General features: G+C 27.3%; 1 protein-coding gene across 3 annotated transcripts in view; it reads right to left on the bottom strand.

Moving 5' to 3' along the window:
- The window catches only part of MESR3 (misexpression suppressor of ras 3), a 69878-nt gene that overhangs the window by 13312 nt on the left and 39489 nt on the right, over positions 1–17077 (bottom strand). The window contains exon 1 of one of the 3 annotated variants that reach the window (XM_090166304.1): positions 6635–6908. The exons of the other annotated variants lie outside the window; for them this stretch is intronic. The gene's annotated coding sequence lies outside the window, so the exon portion shown is untranslated. Of the gene's footprint in view, positions 1–6634; positions 6909–17077 lie in introns of those variants that run through there. 3 annotated transcript variants of the gene reach the window in all.

The following is a 17077-nucleotide window of genomic DNA, read 5'->3' as shown; positions in this document are numbered from 1 at the left end:
TATTGGATTTTGTACAAATTTTTTTGGGAAATTTAATCAGAAGCTTTTCAATCAAATTGTGGTATCTTTTATCAGCAACAAAATACACGACTTGCTATAAAATAAGGATTTGTAAATTCCGTAATAAACTTCTTATGTTTGTCCAAGATCAACGTGTAGTATCTTTACTCATCAACAAAAAATTGTGAGTGCACAAAATATTTTGTTTTGAGAAATTTAATCATAAGCTGTAACATCGCTTGACTAAGATCAAAGTGTAGTATCATATAGCAGCAACGAAATACATGACTTGGTATAAAATAAGGTTTTGTAAATTCCATAATAAACTTCTTATGTTTGTCCAAGATCAAAGTGTAGTATCTTTACTCATCAACAAAAAAATGTGATTTAGTAAAAGTAAATCTTCGTTTGACTAAGATCAAAGAGTAGTATCTTTTAGCATCAACAAAATGGGTAACGTGGCATAAATTAATTCGATTGGAATCTAATAATTAGCTTTTTAATGGTTTGAATAAAATCAAAGTGCACTTCTTTAAAATATCGTTTAACAATAATCAGCTAGGCTAATACTCAAGGCACTTTTAAAGCCATTAATTCAGATGGCCGGGTTCCAATGCGTAGGACGGTGGTGGCCAGCCCTTCATGCCACGCGAGCCAACAGCTCTCTACACTAAATATTACCGTTAACCTCAACAAATTTGTATGGAAGGGAAACCAGAAGAGCTCGATGGAAAACCCCTTAAACCAGTGGGGAGATAACTTGCACAATGAACGCAGAAGGAGTTCCGAGTTTTCACACAGTACCGCAAGCTGGGATCGAACCCGGCTTCTCTAGCTGCGAGGCGAAAGTACTAACCACTCCGCCAACCCATAAGCTACTTGAGGTAAAAACGCGAACAAGTAATGAGACCAAAGAAGTGGGGGAGCTACTTCTTCGTTTTCTCCAAGAATAAAGTGTAGTACATTTTCGTAGATTCAACTAAACCATAGTTATATACTTTTGTTATCACAATTCACTAAAAACAAGGATCTTCCGATATTACTCAATTCTTGTCATATCTGGGGGAAAAGATTTTGGGAGGAAAGTTTAAAGAACAGAGACTGCTGATAAGTGGCCTTCGCGACGTCTTGAAGAAATTGTATAATTTAGGCGACACCCACGCGACGATTGCACCACCTTGCGGCCAATGAATCACTTACGATTCACTCTTCGGTGAGCAGTTTTGGGGAAATTTTCCGGCCGACCTCGATATTTCGAACGAAAATCAAAGGGAGCTTTTTGTTCCTCGTCTCGTAAAAACGAACAGGATTTATAAATCAATAAATAAATATCGCTTTTGTATTTTTTGGAATTATTATTAGATATTAATGTCGCAACGTTTGATAATTATTTCAAAAATTGGAATCGTTTTGATTTTACTTTTGAAAGGTAGTTTCGTCAGTTTTTTTTAATAAATTTCAACCTAGTAAATGTTAATAATTTAAAAACTGTACTCTCTGTAGTTTATTAGTTTTTATTTACATATACTTTAACAACAACTAACAATCTACTAATGTATCCAGAAATACGTTTAGTTCGTTTATTCAACTAATTATAAATTCAGAAATTAATGTAAAGCGAAATATTCAATGCATAAATGAATTAATTCGTGTTATCCAAAATACTCAACAAAAGATAGATTAATTAATTCATGTTAACGAAAATACTTAACGTAAGATAAATGAATTAATTCGTGTTAACCAAAATACTCAACGAAAAATAAATTAATTATTTTAACCCAAAATATTCACCAAATTAAAAATTAGTTAATTTTAACTAAAACGCTCAATGAATTAAATTGATTTATACCAAAATGTTCAAAACTTTATGTTAATATAAACAAATTTCTAAACCAATGATAAATTAAATAATGAATGTATACGAAAATAGTCAACCAATTATAAATAAAATAATGAATGTATACGAAAATAATCAACCAATTATAAATTAAATAATGAACGTAAACCAAAATAATAATTTCTTGATATATTAAATAATGAATGTAAATCAAAATAATCAACTAAACATAAATTAATAAATGTAAATCAAAATAATCTACTAATGATAAATTAATTAATGGAAACGAAACTAATGCGCTACTGATAAATTAATTAATGTACACCGAAATAATCAACTAATGATAAGTTAGTTAATTAATGTAATCCAAAAAAAATCAACTAATGATAAATTAGTTAATTAATGTAATCCAAAATAATCAACAAATGATAAATTAGTTAATTAATGTAATCCAAAATAATCAACAAATGATAAATTAGTTAATTAATGTAATCCAAAATAATCAACAAATGATAAATTAGTTAATTAATGTAATCCAAAATAATCAACTAATGATAAATTAGTTAATTAATGTAATCCAAAATAATCAACAAATGATAATTAATTAATTAATGTAATCCAAAATAATCAACTAATGATTAATTAATTAATTAATGTAAACCGAAATAATCAACTAATGATCAATTAATTAATGTAACCAAAATAATAAACAAATGATCAATTAATTAATTAATGTAAACCGAAATAATCAACTAATGATCAATTAATTAATGTAAACCAAAATACTTTTCAGAATTTAAATTAATTAAACAAAAGTCATTCTAAGTGAATTAAAATAACACGCCAATTAAAAATACCAATTATAAAATTAAGCGGAACAATTTTCAAAAATCTGATTTATAAGCCCGGTCCACCTACGCCTCAATTCCACGCATTCCTCGGAGAACAATAGTCAATTAAGTGATACCTGTAAAGGTCCCCGAAACAATACCTACTCCACACACCTTCGATTAAATTAACATTAAAGGGAAATGACTTCGGGAAAATGCCCACAGAAAGAAATAAAATGGAAATCCACGTGAATCGACTATAAACAGGCTAAAATTGATTTGGATTACGGCAGTCACATCCGGTCGCGAAAAATACACAATCAAAATTTCAAGGAAACCTCTCTCTCTCTTTGGAGTGGGCGGATTCAGCTTTTGGAAACTGTCCGGCATGACTTAAAATGTAGTACGCAATCGTAATAAAAAAATATAAAAATAAAAAATAAATAAAATTTGAGTCAAATTTCACGGTTTTTCTCGACATAATTTTCATTCCACTTAAAATAACGTTTTCGCCACCAAAACGGAAATGTGACGCACGAAATAAAACGGTTTTTTTTAAAAAAGATGTCCCTAATAGTGAGTTTAAGTCGACTCTAGGAATCGCGTACGGGGAACGTGTACGGGTGTAGACGCGCGTTGCTTTATTTTCAATCTGATTTAATTTAATACCGTAAGAAACGTAATAAGTATAAGTATGACCATAAGTAACGTAATAAGTATGTAAGTATGGTCATAAGTAACGTAATAAATATAACTATGACCATAAGTAACGTAATAAGAATAAGTATGACCATAAGTAACGTAATAAGTATAAGTAGGACCATAAGTAATATAATAAGTATAAGTAGGACCATAAGTAACGTAATAAGTCTGTAAGTATGACCATAAATAACGTAATGAGTATAACTATGACCATAAGTAACGTAATAAGAATAAGTATGACCATAAGTAACGTAATAAGTATAAGTATATGACCATAAGTAACGTAATAAGTATAAGTATGACCATAAGTAACGTATTCAGTATACGTATGACCATAAGTAACGTATTCAATATACGTATGACCATAAGTAACGCATTCAGTATACGTATGACCATAAGTAACGTATTCAGTATAAATATGACCATAAATAAAGTATTCAGTATAAGTATGACCATAAATAACATAAAAAGTATAAGTATGACCATAAGTAACATAATAAGTATGTAAGTATGACCATAAGTAACGTAATAAGTAAGTAAGTATGATCATAAATAACGTAAAAAGTATAAGTATGACCATAAGTAACGTATTAAGTTAGTAAGTATGACTATAAATAACGTAATAAGTATAACTATGACCATAATAAACGTAATAAGAATAAGTATGACCATAAGTAACGTAATAAGAGTAAGTATGACCATAAGTAACGTAATAAGTATAAGTATGACCATAAGTAACGTATTCAGTATAAGTATGACAAAAAATGTGTGGTCGTTCTAAAATTAGCTCTAAATGGCCTAATAGTTTGGCCATCAAAATGTCCAACTAATGGGCAGTTAAATAAGCAGTGTGAACAGCAAACGTCGGTTTACTTTTTGATGGACCAACAGACAAATATTTTCGGGTAGGTTACAGATTTTTTGGGTGTACAATTTGTTTGAGATATATAACTATTTTAAATTCAACAATTGAAATTAAGGTTTTCCATAACGTATCTAACGCGGGAACTTTCAAACCTTTGACCCATCGTCTGCGTACTATAATAATAATACTAATAATAATAATAATAATAATAATAATAATAATAATAATAATCAGCTAGGCACTACCTTAGGCCTAAGTTCTCTAAATTTCATACGGAACACAGTAGAACCGATAAAATAGCAGACGAAACTAAAAAAAAAGACTATTGAAGACATAGCAGACGATAATATGGATAATCCCATTGGAGGAACCCAAATCGTGAGCGGTGAACAATTGTCATACTATTTCGACCAAATTTTTTTTTAATATAATCCCATTTCTGGTGGAAAGGTGTTAGCAGCGTTCGGTGACCAATTGATTGGTACCAAGGATATTAACAGGGAATTGTCACACTTACGTCATAGATAGTCATAAACTTATGGTAGTGCGCGTTCTCTCAACTCGTTTTCAATCGCGGGTTTAACTCCGATTTTTAAAAATAAATTCGCAGGGTTTTCTTTGAGAGTTAATTTACGAATCAACAAAATTCTATTTTAAGAAAATTCTACGTTGATATTTTTGTTAGGACGAAATTAATATATTTGGTGGTTACCGTAGTCGTAATAGATAACTGATTACAATCGTAATATGTTACAATGTAACAAATTTGATATATAATTATGCTTAATAATATTAATTAAAAGTGTTAAATTTAGATTAGTATTGGAGACGTAACAGTTTCATTATAGTCGTTTTCGGGAGACGCTCAAAGATTTAAATTTTTAAAGATTCAATCGAATTTAATCATGATTAATGCTAATAAATATTGATTAAACGGGGATTAAAATCGAGAGAATAAATTCTGAATAGAATAAGTAAACCGTGAATGTAAGAGTTAAAGATCTAATCTAATTAATCCTGATTGTTTGGAATTTAATCCAGATTTATTTCATTGCATCTTGATTCAAATTATTTAAAATTAATTCGTACTATTTAATCCTGATTGTTTGGAATTTAATCCAGATTTATTTCATTGCACCTTGATTCAAATTATTTAAAATTAATTCGTACTATTTAATCCTGATTCAAAAGCTATAATACCGATTCAATACAGATTCAAATTATGTAATGCTTATTCAAACAAATTAATATCTTTTAAAATTATTTAATGCTTATTCAAACAAATTAATCTCTATTGAAATTATTTAATGCTTATTCAAACAAATTAATCTCTATTGAAATTATTTAATGCTTATTCAAACGAATTAATCTTGATTCAAATAATTTAATCCTGATTCAAATAATTTAATACTGATTCAAATAATTTAATACTGATTCAAATAATTTAATACTGATTCAAATAATTATTTAACCTTGAATCATAATATTTTACCCTAATACAAATTATTTAACCTTGATTCATAATATTTAATCCGGTTTCGGATTATTGAATCCTAATTCAAATAATGTTTAATTTGTTAATAATTTAATGATAATTGAGACAAAAAGATTATTTCATGCTTATTCAAAAGAATTAATCTTAATTCGAATAATTTAATACTGATTCAAAAGATTTAATCATCATTTAAATTATTTAATTTGTTAATAACTTAATGATAATTGAGACATTAAAGAGTACATTTAATGCTTATTCCAACGAATTAATCTGGATTCGAATAATTTAACACTGATTCAAAAGATTTAATCATAATTCAAATTATTTAACATGTTTTAAATTTAATGATAATTGAGATACCAAAATGTTAATTTAATGCTTATTCAAAAGAATTAATCTTGATTCGAATGATTAATCATGATTCAAAATATTTAATCATGATTCCAAATATTTAATCCCGATTCAAAATATTTAATCCAGATTCAAAATATTTGATCCCGATTCAAAATATTTAATCATGATTCAAAATATTTAATCATGATTCCAAATATTTAATCATGATTCCAAATATTTAATCCCGATTCAAAATATTTAATCACGATTCAAAATATTTAATCCCGATTCAAAATATTTGATCCCGATTCAAAATATTTAATCATGATTCAAAATATTTAATCATGATTCAAAATATTTAATACCGATTCAATATATTTATTTATGATACAAAATATTTAATCATGATACAAAATACTTAATCACGATTCAAATTATTTAATTTATTAATAATTTAATGATAATTTGGACACCCAAACGTTTAGTAATCTACCTCCCATTCACGCATCCAACGAGAGTTAGAATTGACTCTTCCTATAATGATTTAACCCAAAATTATGATAGAAACTTACCCAAGAGCAAAAAATATTTTGTAAATTATCACCAGCTAACAAATCGTTATTTCGAAATGACGCACGCACTTTTGAGAAACCCGCGCGTTTGGAGCACGTACAAAATCACCAAATAAAAATACAACCCTACACAAAGAACCGTAGTTAACGATTTCTTCCGCAAACTATAAAATTTAAAACCGTCAGAAATCGATGAATAGGCACGTTCAAAATCAAACGCCTTTCTGTAAACGCGCGATATTTTCATCCAGTTGAAAAGAGCGTTTCACCAGAGAGTATAACTTTCACTAGGATGCGATAGACTGAAGGAGTGCATTGTCTATTATATCTGTGATTTCCCCAAATGAAGTTCCTGGTGTTGAATTTCCGAAAGCGGAAATAAAAAAATGTTTTATTTTTACTCGAATTTATGTTTTGTAACTCGACTTTTTTTTTTCTAACGCCTCTCGACGATGGCCAATTTGAGCTGGAAGTATTTATATTTCGGGATATTATTTCAAAAGAGGGTTCTGAAAGCAATATTCACGTAACACGAGTTACTTAGTTTTTGCTTTAAAGTGTTATTTAAATTGTGATTAAAACAGAATGATATTTCTACTTGATCCAATGTCTAAATTTGTACCCTTTCAATTCTGTTTAGATCAAATCGGAATAATGTAATGTAATGTAATGTAATAAAATAAAATGTAATAAAATGAAATAAATGAAATATAATGTAATGTAATTTAATGTAATGTAATGTAATAAAATAAAATGTAATAAAATGAAATATAATATAATTAAATGTAATGCAATGAAATGAAATGAAATGAAATGTAATGAAATGAAATGTAATGTAATAAAATCAAATAAAATGTAATAAAATGAAATATAATGTAATGAAATGTAATGCAATTAAATGTAATGAAATGAAATGAAATGTAATGTAAAGTAATGAAATGAAATGAAATGTAATAAAATAAAATGTAATATAATGTAATGAAATGTAATAAAATAAAATGTAATAAAATGAAATATAATATAATTAAATGTAATGCAATGAAATGAAATGTAATGAAATGAAATGTAATGTAATAAAATCAAATAAAATGTAATAAAATGAAATATAATGTAATGAAATGTAATGCAATTAAATGTAATGAAATGAAATGTAATGTAAAGTAATGAAATGAAATGAAATGTAATAAAATAAAATGTAATATAATGTAATGAAATGTAATGCAATTAAATGTAATGAAATGAAATGTAATGTAAAGTAATGAAATGAAATGAAATGTAATAAAATAAAATGTAATAAAATGTAATAATCATGTCCCATATACTCCATGAAATATTGAAATGACCATTTTTCAAAATATCCGAGAAAACAAAGTTACGTGGTTTTCGCTTTCATGGGACGATACGCTTTTGCCGATGAGCGTCACGGCCGTTAACTCGACTCCGAAAAAATCTAAATGAGAACCTAAACGCTGGACTGTTCTCAAAGGGCCAGGTAAGCGTACAATGGTCGCCGCCATATTGGATTTATTGAGATTCGATAGCTTATTTTTAATTAGTAATATAGCCTACATCAAAGGCGAGCCGACCATGCTAACGGATGTTTATAAACAAAACGACACTGTTGTAAGCGATATTATTTTGCAGTCTAAATAAAGCTTCGAAACCCGTCTCATTTTGCTACAACAAAAGATATTACATTTGAGAAAAATAATTATTTAAATATTTAAAAAAGTGGCTACATTAATACTAAAAACAAATAGATTAATGCTAAAACAGGATTTCTCAAAAAATTAAATTTGAGAAAAACAATTATATAAATATTTAAAAAAATTTGTACATTAATACTAAAACCAGTTTTATAAAAAACAATCATTTGAAAAAAATTGACCACCTTTACTCTTAAAAAATAAAGAAAATGAAATTTAAGGAAAAAATTGATAACCTTAATTCTAAAAAAGTCTTAAAAATATAAATTTCAGAAAAAATTACGACATTAATTTTAAAACCGGGTACTCCCGAAAAATAAATTTGATAAAAATATTATTTGAATATTTAAAAAATATGCAATATTTAAAAAAATTGGTAAACAATGTAGATTGTTTAAATATTTTGAAAAGACTTGATTTTGTATATTAACAAAATTGAGTGAAAAGTTAGTTAATGGCGAAATCGTTGTGAAAAACATGACATTAACTAATCTGTTTGGATATTTCTCAGTGACGCACCCAATCTTAACTAGTTTTAGTTAATAATAATAATCAGCTAGGCTAATACCCAAGGCACTACCTTAGGCCTAAGCCATCAAGTGACTTTTAAAGCCATTACTTCAGGTGGCCGGGTTACAACGCGTGGTGGCAAGCCCTTCATGCCACGCGAGCCAACAGCTCCCTACACTCACTATTACCGTTAACCTATACATGTTTTTATGGAAGGGGAAACCGAAGAGCTCGGGGGAAAACCCCTTTACCCATGACCGCAGCTATCGCGATTATTCTGCCAAATCGGCTAAAAAATGTCTTTTCTCGTTTATTTTACTAACTAGTTGAATAGTTTTCCAGGGTTGCCACAGTTTTTTCACAATCAAATTCCCTGACTTTTCCAGGTTTTCCCTGACCATCTCCGGAGATTTTCCCTGCCAAGATTTTGCATTTTTAACCTATATTTTAGTAATAGTTTCCTATTTCCTATTTGCAACCGAAATTAAGTTCCCTGACATTTCCCTGATTGTTAGACTATTTTTTAAAATTCCCAGACTTTTCCCTGATTTTTATACCCATATTCAAATCCCTGACTTTTCCAGGAATTCCAAGTTTTCCAGGTACCGTGGCAACCCTGGTTTATTAATTTTCAATAGCGCGATTAACGGTGTTACTTTAAACGCGCTTAACCCATGCATTACAACCCCAATTTAGTTTCTAAATCGACCTATTTTTTCACCAAATAAATATAAAAATAAACGATACCAATACGAAATGGCGAGAGGTTACGAAATGGTCCGTGAATTTTAAATCGCGAGTTTTCAATTACTTTTTCGTGAATAATAACTTACACTTTATACAGTTCAAGTACGAAACACAAGAGATTCTACTATATTCCAGTTTTCAGACAACTTGAATTTTTTTAAAGTGAACCTGAAGTGATTATTGATTTAAAAGTGGAACGAACCAAACCAGTCCCGTTGTTCAAGTACTAGGCGGGGTCTCACTCTACAGTACGCCATTTAACTACGAAAATTGGCCACATCGGCTTTCAATTGGGTTGGCCAATTTCTAACGCGTTCAATAAGTAAAATTATATTCCATTGTTCTCTGAATGTAACAATTACCAGATTTGTTCCTTATAATGCAGATTTCAGAATTGTATTTACTTACAGCGTTGATTTTCTCACTTAAGTAATAAGGTAACAAACGATTGAGTATAAACGATTATTTGAGTACGGTATCTCACTTGGTTTTAAGTATTTTTCGTATTATTTCGGGTAGAACAGAGATTAGTAGTATTCAAAAGAAATCACCAATAATCAGTTATAATGGGTAAATATCAGGAATAATTATGAAGTAGTTACCAGTTATTACGATAATCAGTATTAATCTGTAATTATCAGTCATAACATATAATCAGTAATAATCATCAGGTACTCACTAGTATTAAAAAAATCATGAAGTAATCTCCAGTAACTACGAATAATCGGTTATAATCATCAGGTACTCACTAGTATTAAAAAAATCATGAAGTAATCTCCAGTAACTATGAATAATCGGTTATAATTACGTGGTATTCCCCGGTAACTACGAATAATCAGTTATAATCAAGTGGTATTCTCCATTAACTACGAATAATTGGTTTTAGTCACGTGGTATTCTCCACTATACTAATTTATGTTAACAATTTTTAAAGAAACCTTATTAGGTAATGAAATATCGACATGTCTTTGGTCGTGTTAATATTCAATTTGTACTTTACTGATATCAGGGTTCATACAATATTTCAAAAACCATTTTCACTGATATTTCCAGGTTTTCCAGAGTAGTTTTGAATATTTCCAGGTGTACTTTTTAAAACAATACGGGTCTCTAAGATGTTAAAAGCATTACTGTTACACTTTCTAAAATAATATAGTCAAGATTGAACGTATGAATTCAATACTAAGTAATAATTTCAAAAATACTAAAACAAATTGCACATAATTTGGAGTTATCATAGTTATTTTCCCTGATTTCCCTGATTTTTCAGGAAAATTTTCCTTTTCCCTGATATTTCCCTGACTTTTTTCCTTAAAATAAATTTCACTGATATTTCCAGGTTTTCACTGATTTCCATGTTTGTATGAACCCTGTTATATATTTAAATATACTATTTGCACGTAGGTTAACTTAACGACACACAAAAAATAGACTATGAGAATGCTCAAATTTAAGGAAGTATTTTTAATTTTCGGTGTAGCTAAATGCCTAGTAAATACGTTCACAATAACAGTTATAGTTTGTTCAGAATGGTGACGTCACGAAATGTAACCTATTACCTAAAGAACACAAAAATACCCCAGCCCAAAGAAAAATCCAAACACGAAAAACTAGCTTTTTCTTTAAAATCAAGTCCGGAATGACCCTGAGTATAAAAAAGGTTCCTAATTTCACGTCGACTTGAAAGAAAATATCCCGTATTAACTGGCGGCCACGTGTGCGCATTCAACCTTAAAAGATGACCACAATTTACTTCCGACAACATGCCGGAGAATGGGGATACGCGGACATTTCGAAACTAACCATTAAATACAGAAATCAAATTATTATTTTTTTCTCCTATGGATATAAAACACGTCATTAATCATGGTAGTATTATACAAATTTCGACATGCACGTTCGGCTGTGAGGTTCAATGTCCAGTTGCGAGTAAAGAGAAACCTACAATTTACCGTATAGAATGACGGGTCATCGGCTGAACAGAAATTGCTCGAGATTTTAAAAATAAACTGCTTTATAATAACTTCGCGATTAACTCATCACTAACGGGACTAATCGTAATTTAGTAGCTTGATAAATTTCAGATTTCATAAATTCAATAGTTTTACTTAATTAATTTAATAGTTTTGATTAATAAATTTAATAGTTTTGATTAATAAATTCAATAGTTTTACTTAATTAATTTAATAGTTTTGATTAATAAATTTAATAGTTTTGATTAATAAATTCAATAGTTTTGATTAATAAATTTAAAGTTTTGACTAATAAATTTAAAGTTTTGATTAATAATATGAATAGCTTTGATTAATAAATTTAAAGTTTTGATTAATAATATTAATAGTTTTGATTAATAAATTTAATACCTATGATTAATACATTTAATAGTTTTGATTAATACGTTTAATAGTTTTGATTAATAAAATTGATAGTTTTGATTAATAAAATTAATAGTTTTGATTAATAAATTTATTAGTTTTGATTTATAAATTAAAAGTTTTGATTAATAATATTAATAGTTTTGATTAATAAATTTAATACCTTTGATTAATACATTTAATAGTTTTGATTAATACGTTTAATAGTTTTGATTAATAAAATTAATAGTTTTGATTAATAAAATGAATAGTTTTGATTAATAAATTTATTAGTTTTGATTTATAAATTTAATAGTTTTGGTTAATAAATTTAATAGTTTTGATTAATAAAATTAATAGTTTTGATTAATAAATTTATTAGTTTTGATTTATAAATTTAATCGTTTTGGTTAAATTGATTTAATCGTTTTGGTTAAATTGATTTAATCGTTTTGGTTAAATTGATTTAATCGTTTTGGTTAAATTGATTTAATCGTTTTGGTTAAATTGATTTAATCGTTTTGGTTAAATTGATTTAATCGTTTTGGTTAAATTGATTTAATCGTTTTGGTTAAATTGATTTAATCGTTTTGGTTAAATTGATTTAATCGTTTTGGTTAAATTGATTTAATCGTTTTGGTTAAATTGATTTAATCGTTTTGGTTAAATTGATTTAATCGTTTTGGTTAAATTGATTTAATCGTTTTGGTTAAATTGATTTAATCGTTTTGGTTAAATTGATTTAATCGTTTTGGTTAAATTGATTTAATCGTTTTGGTTAAATTGATTTAATCGTTTTGGTTAAATTGATTTAATCGTTTTGGTTAAATTGATTTAATCGTTTTGGTTATATTGATTTAATCGTTTTGGTTATATTGATTTAATCGTTTTGGTTAAATTGATTTAATAGTTTTGGTTAAATTGATTAAAACATTGCAATTAAATAGATTAAAACATTTTAATTAAATAGATTAAAACATTTTAATTAAATAGATTAAAACATTTTAATTAAATAGATTAAAACATTTTAATTAAATAGATTAAAACATTTTGATAATAAAATGTTTTGATTAAACGATTAAATTGTGATTGCAAGATTGAATGGCGATTCAAGGACTGAATAAGGATGAAAATATTAAATAAATTTAATGCATAATAAGTTAATAACCTGATTTAAAACTGTAAATTATTTAATTCCTTATAAAAAAATTAATCCCTATTAAAATAATTTAATATCGTTAAAACCTTTAATATCGTAAAAAATATTTCATATCGTAAAAATAATTTAATATCGTAAAAAACATTTAATATCGTAAACATAATTTAAAATCATAAAAATAATTTAATATAAAAATAATTTAATATCATAAATAAAATTTAATATCATAAAAATAATTTAATATAAAAATAAATTAATATAAAAATAATTTAATATAAAAATAAATTAATATAAAAATAATTTAATATAAAAATAATTTAATATAAAAATAATTTAATATAAAAATAATTTAATATAAAAATAATTTAATATAAAAATAATTTAATATAAAAATAATTTAATATAAAAATAATTTAATATAAAAATAATTTAATATAAAAATAATTTAATATAAAAATAATTTAATATAAAAATAATTTAATATCATCAAAATAATTTAATATAAAAATAATTTAATATCATCAAAATAATTTAATATAAAAATAATTTAATATCATCAAAATAATTTAATATAAAAATAATTTAATATCATCAAAATAATTTAATATAAAAATAATTTAATATAAAAATAATTTAATATCATAAAAATAATTTTAATCGTAATTCTTAGAACACCCAACCTTTCGCTGAATAGTTTCATCTAGTCTGTTTATCACAAACGAGCCCTAAATCAGAAATCACAAAAGCGAAGTGATTTCCCCACGTCCTCTAAATAACTTCCTTCCATCATTGACAAATTAATAATTTAACACATCGTTTTATCCCGGCATATCGCGTCAACAATGTTTATTATCCTTTAAAATGATTTATCGCAATTGCTAATAAGCGTTACGGTGTTATTTTAAGTATTAAATAGCTAGAAACACCCCTTAGTAATATCTCGATACCATTACTCGAAGTAATGATAGGAAAATATATAAATATGTTCCTATAGCACCCCAAATTTTGAAATACCACAAATTACATCATTACGGTATATTTATAAGTACGAAAATTTAATAAAAAAAATAAGAAATATTTTCGGAATATAATAATAATTTTTACCCCAAAAAAGGGTATTAAATTGGATAAAAATTCGAAACACTATCGTTTTCAAAATCAAGGATATAAAAGTTGTATTTTTCCGGGTGTGGGGAGTTTTTTTTGTGGAGAAAACCACTATTAAACTTAGTTGCTTAATTGAGCGTACTATTTTCGCTGTTTATTACAATTTTTTCGATATGTTTATGTTATCATTAGTAAGATAATAACCGTAAGTATGACACTTTTCTCTCGGCGATAATTATTTTAATGATAGTCTATTTTTATGTTATCATAAGTAAGATAATAACCGTAAGTATGACACTTTTCTCCCGGCGATAATTATTTTAATGATAGTCTATTTCATCAATGGCCATATAATGGCTTTAAATGTAGCTGATTATTATAATTATAATAATTATTATTAAATCACCGCATGAGTATGGAGTGAAACTATCCACTAGTCTTTGGAACTGTCAGCCTATTTGTACGATCAGCAAAGGCTTTTTGAAAATTGAAACGCTTTTGAAAAGTGGAAGTAACGCTTACTTTGACAAAATAATGATGAGTTAAAAATGTTAAAATTCCGTCCCATGTTAAATTTACAAATTTAAATATTAATGAAAAAAGACTACTACTTCATGGATTATTTTATTTTTTTCTAAAAAATAGTGGGAGCTTTATATTTTAATGATGAGTTATTATAATATTATATATTATATTATATTATTATATTTTAATGATGAGTTATTGAATCGTAACGTAATGGCTTTAAAAGTCGCTTGATGACTTAGGTCTAAGGTGGTGCCTTGGGTATTAGCCTAGCTGATTATTATTATTATTATTATTAAAAAATTTAATATTGAAAACACTGTAAGGTTTTTATTTTCGAATTTAACACGAAAAACTTCCTAAATTAAAAAGAATTATAAATATTAAATTTTTTAATCAGCTAGGCTAATACCCAAGGCACCACCTTAGGCAAAGTCATCAAGCGACTTTTAAAGCCATTAATTCAGGGGGCCGGGTTACAATTCGTAGGAGGGTGGTGGCAAGCCCTTCATGCCACGCGAGCCAACAGCTCCCTACACTCACTATTACCGTTAACCTCAACAAGTTTTTATGGAAGGGGAATATATATATATATATTTTATCCTCTTAAACTTCCGATTTCACAATCACTCCACTCCAAAATATCGTTTCCACATGGTCGTTCTCCCTAAGTAGAATTCAATTCATTCTTGCGATCAATAACCGAAATTGTTGACTGTCATACTTATTTTGTTACGTTACTTAGTATATTATGGATTAAAAAAATCATCGTGTATTGAACTTCAATCGATATATTATAGCAAATAAGAAGAGGATAAGTATTTTGAAGGCCCTGTTAGTGTTTAGAAGGTTTTGGTACCCTCGAGGTGTTATTGTAGGAAACTATTTATTAGAAAATTGAAATCTTTCAAAATGCCACTACAGACATTTTACAAATTTTCCTAACAACCAGACATTTTACGAAATGACACGTTCCGTCTGTGGTTATGCGGCTTTCTATTTTGGATTAAATGCAACGTCACGATCTTCCGAATCGAAGATTCGCTCCATTGACTTTCGGATCAGGTGTGGGGGCTTTTTCGAAGGTATAAAAACTATAAATCTTGTTATAAATACTTAATTTTTATATTTTATCGTAAATGTTGTAAGTAATATAAAAAAATAGATGACACTTCTCATTCTACAAACGTTAAAATTTCTACCAATAATGTAATTATTTGTAGTTAGAATGACTAGGTTTAGACTATTTTTAGAGTTGTACCAAATCCACCTCTCACTTCGAACTAAAGGTTTTTTTTTTCCATTCTATTCGAATTTTATATAAGGGGGAAGACTGCAGTGGCCATTGTTTACTTTCGCGCTATAATAATAATAATAATAATAATAATAATAATAATAATATATAATAATAATAATAATAATATATAATAATAATAATAATAATAATAATCAGCTAGGCTAATATCCAAGGCACCACCTTAGGCCTAAGTCATCGAGCGACTTTTAAAGCCATTAATTAAGGTGGCCGGGTTACTCTTTTAATTTGGTATTTTAACTTATAAAATTAATATATAAGTGTAGAACAGCCTCTTGTTTAGTGACTAAAATAAATTTTACAATTTTAAATTTAAAAGTAATTAAGGTATTACTTTTTCATTCGGACCCCCGGAGCTAAACAAGTTTGGCAAGCGCCCAAACTACCCTTAAGTTAGGACCTTATAACTCGTTAACTAATTATATTAGAATTATCAAAATTATTTTAAGCACTAGAGGAAGATTCAGTCTAATATGAAAAATATAATTCAATTGTGTAATTGTTAAAACAAACGTTCAGCTTGAACGAAAAAGAGGCTTTTACTGTATTCTTCCCCCTTAAGAGTAAAAAAGTAAGGTCTGAATTTTTTTAGGGGCCCCAAATTATCCTTTGCACAGGGCTCCCAATAGTGTTAATCGAGCCCTGAGTAAAATGTAAAACGAAAAATCGTTATATGCCTTTCTTTTAAGAAACTAGCACTTGTTACCCATAGCTTCTGTTAAACCTGATTTCTGAAATGGAAAATTAGGTGATACACCACAATTTCCACAAATAGTTAACTTTACACTCTTTTAAATCGAAGTGAGGGGTAATTGGCACTAGTTACGTTAAAAAACCAATCGTACCGCGTGTTAATAACAATTTTTCGTTGCGCAGTAATTAAGTATCTGTGTTGCTTAAGGATGTACGAAAAATCTTCGATCCAATGACGGGATTTCACTCAATGTACTTCCCATTGAAATTGAAAATAGAAAATTTGCGAATTTGATAAAAGAAAGACTGGATTTTGGACAATACTAC

The sequence above is a fragment of the Leiobunum rupestre genome, chromosome 2 (genome assembly GCF_980474605.1).
Source record: "Leiobunum rupestre chromosome 2, qqLeiRupe1.1.hap1, whole genome shotgun sequence".
Taxonomy (NCBI): Eukaryota; Metazoa; Arthropoda; class Arachnida; order Opiliones; family Sclerosomatidae; genus Leiobunum; species Leiobunum rupestre.
The sequence above is the reverse complement of the archived record's forward strand: the minus strand, read 5'-3'. Positions and strand labels throughout refer to the sequence as shown.